We start from the raw sequence: 3,697 nt of genomic DNA on the forward strand, positions 1-3,697 counted from the left end.
ATAGTAATTTGTGGTATGTTGGTGGTAGATGGAGTGAGTATCCATGGAGCACAGGTCCCAGGTTGTTTCTTTAGGGTAAATATTAATCGGGCAAAAGCATATACATTGGAAAAGGGAGACACTGTTGTTAGGTACCATCAAGTTGGTTTTGACTCATAGTAATCCTATGTACAATAGAATGAAACACTACCGAGTTCTTGTTGTTTGAGTCCATTGCTACTAAAGCAGTATCAATCCACCTTATTGAGGGTCTTCTTTTTTGCTGATCTTCAACTTTACCAAGCATGATATTCTTGTGCCAGGACTAATTCTTCCTGATAGCATGTCCTAAGTATGAGAGACGAAATCTTGCTATCCATGCCTCTAAGGAGCATTCTGGTTGAATAGCTTCCAAAATAGATTTGTCCTTTCTTCTGGCAGTATATTCAATATTCTTCACCAACACCATAATTCAAATGCATCAATTCTTCTTCAATCATCATATAGCTTTTGAAGGCATATAAGGTAGTTGCAAATATTATGGCTTGAGTTACGTGCAACTTAATTCTCAAAATCACATCTTTGTTCCATAACAATTCATAGGGGTCATTTGCAGCAGATTTGTTTACTGTGTCATTGAGTTGGTTGGTTCCAACTCATAGTAACCATATGTACAACAGAACTAAACACTGCCCTATCCGGTATCATCCTCACAATCATTGTTATTCTTGAACCCATTTGCTACCGCCACTCTGCCAAACCACCTCCTTGGGGGTCTTCCTCTTTTTCACTGACTCCACTTTACCAAACATGATGTCTTTCCCCAGGGACTGGTTCATCCTGAAAATATGTCCAAAGTATGAGAGACAAAGTCTCATCATTCAAACTTTTAAGGATTACTGGCTATAATTCTTCCAACACAGATTTGTTTGTTTTTCTGGCACTCAATGGTACTTTCAATATTTTTCTCCAACACCATAACTCAAATGCATCAATTCTTCTATGGTTTTCCTTACTCATTGTCCAACTTCACATATGTATAAGGCTGTTGAAAATACCATGAATTGGCTCAGGCTCACCCTAGTCCACAAATTGACATCTTTGGTCTTGTACACGTTAAAAAGATCTTGTGCAACACATTTGTCTAGTGCAATGCGTTGTTTGATTTACTGACACCTGCTTCCATGCATGTTAATAGTGAATGCAAGCAAAATGAAGTCTTTGATAACTTTAATCTTTTCTCCATTTGTCATGATGTTGTTTATTGACCAAATAGTAACCATTTTTGTTTCATTTACATTGAGCTGGATCCCATACTGAAGGCTGTGGTCTTTGATCTTCAGCATTATTTTGAGTCCTCTTTGTTTTCCTCAAGCAAGGTTGTATTGTCTGCATATTGCAGGTTGCTAATGATTCTTTCTCCAATCCCAATGCCATGTTTTTCTTCATATGTTTTGGCTTCTCAGACTATTTGCTCAATATACACATTGAATATATATGGTGAAAAGATGCAAGCCTGGCAATACCTTTCCTAATTTAAAACCATTCAGTATCCCCTTGTTCTGTTCGAACAATTACCTCTTGTTCTATGCACAGGTTCCTCATGAGCACAATTAAGAGTTCTGGAATACATATTATTTCCAATGTTATGCATAGTCTGTCATGATCCACACAGTCAAAAGACTTTGCATAGTCAATAAAGCACAGGTAAACATCTTTATGGTATTCTCTCCTTTCAGCCAAGATCCATCTAACATCAACAGTGATATCCCTTGTTCCACGTCCTCTTCTGAATCCAGCTTTAACCTCTTGCAGTTTCCTATCAATGTGCTGCTACAGCTGTTTTTTGTGTTATCTTTAGAAAAGTTTTACTTGAATGTGATATTAATGATATTGCCCAATAATTTCTGCATTCCATTGGGTCACCTGTCTTTTGAATGGGAGCCAATATGGATCTCTTCCAATTAGTTAGCTAGGTAGCTGTCTTCCAAATTTCTTGGCACCGGTAAGTGAGTGCATTTAGTGCTGCATCAGCTTGTTGAAATATTTCAATTGGTATTCTATCAATTCACGGAGTCTTGTTCTTTTTCAATACCTTCTGTGCATTCAGATCATATGGTACCTTTTGAAATGGTTGAACATCAACCATCTCTTTTTGGTACAGGTACTCTGTGTATTTCTTCCATCTTCTTTGATGCTTTCTGTATTTGGGCCATAGAATCCTTCAATATTGAAAGTTGAGGCTTGAATTTTGTCTGAAGTTCTTTCAGCTTATAAATGCTGAGCATTTCTTCTCTTTGGTTTTCTAACTCCAGGTCTGTGTACATTTCATTTTAATATTTGACTTTATCTTTTTGAGCTGCGCTTTGAAAATTTCTGTTCAGTTCTTTCACTCTCTCATTTCTTGAATTTGCTTTTAGCATCTCTAAGCTGGAGAGCAAATTTCAGTGTCTCTTCAAACATCCATTTTAGTCTTTTCCTTTTTTCTTGTTTTCTTAATGACTTTTTGCTTTCTTCCTGTATGATGTGCTTGGTGTCATCCAAAGCATTTCTAGTCTTCTGTCATTAGTGTGTAATTCAACAAGTCTGTTCTTGAGATGCTCTCTAAATTCAGAGATATATTCAAAGTCATGTTTTGGTGCTCATGGACTTGTTTTAATTTTCTTCAACTTCAGCATGAACTTGCACATGAGCAATTGAGAACTTGCATCTTCTGCCCCTGACGTTGTTTTGACAAATGATATGGAGATTTTCTATCTACCTTCTCTTTCAATAGATGTATTTTGAGTTGTCTTTAGCAATTTTATTTCTGTATATTTCATCTGGTGAGGTACATGTTTGATCAATTTAAAATTGCTGAAGTTGACAAAAATCTTCAATTTTTTCATCTTTGTCATTAGTGGTTGGTGCATAAATTTGAATAATATTCACATTAACTGATCTTCCTTATAGATGTATTGTTATTATCCTTATAGTTGTATATTGTTATCCTCCTTATAGATGTATTGTTATTAAGCAAGTGTTTTACTACAGGATACCAAATTACCTGCTATTGAGATCTTAAAATGTTCTTTTGACAATTAATGTGATGCTGTTCCTCTTTAATTTATCATTCCAGGTATAGTAGACCACATAATTGTCTGTTTCAAAATGGCCAATATCAGTCCATTTCAGGTCACTAGTGCCTAGAGCAGGGATGGGGAATTTTATTTCTGCCAAGGGCCAGTTGAATATCTATAACATCATTCACGGGTAATACAAAATTATCAACTTAAAAATTAGCCTGCTGTATTTGGTCAAACATATAATTAACTCACCCCTTATGGAAACCCTACATAGGGTCACTATGGGTCAGCACTAACTCGATGGCACTTAACAACAACAACAATGTGATGGGACTCCCGGTGTGGCCCTGTAGGATCAGCACTCGACTGTGAATCACAAGGTCAGCAGTTCAAACTGTGAATCATAGGTCAACAGTTCAAACCCACTATCAGTTCATTGGAAACCCTATACAGGGTTGCTTTGAGTCAGAACCTACTTGATGGCACTTAACAACAACAAATGTGATGACTGGCACTGCTTCTCTTTGGTGAGGGCTGTGATGTTAGCTACTAGCAACTGCTTTTCCAGGTTTATATTGGTCAGCCTGGAGCACAGTCGATTCTTTGAGATGGTAAATTTTGAATAGACCTGCTTGCAGCAGTAAGTTGTTCCA

This window comes from Chrysochloris asiatica, unplaced genomic scaffold, assembly GCF_000296735.1.
Source record: "Chrysochloris asiatica unplaced genomic scaffold, ChrAsi1.0 scaffold00146, whole genome shotgun sequence".
In the NCBI taxonomy this organism is placed as follows: Eukaryota; Metazoa; Chordata; class Mammalia; order Afrosoricida; family Chrysochloridae; genus Chrysochloris; species Chrysochloris asiatica.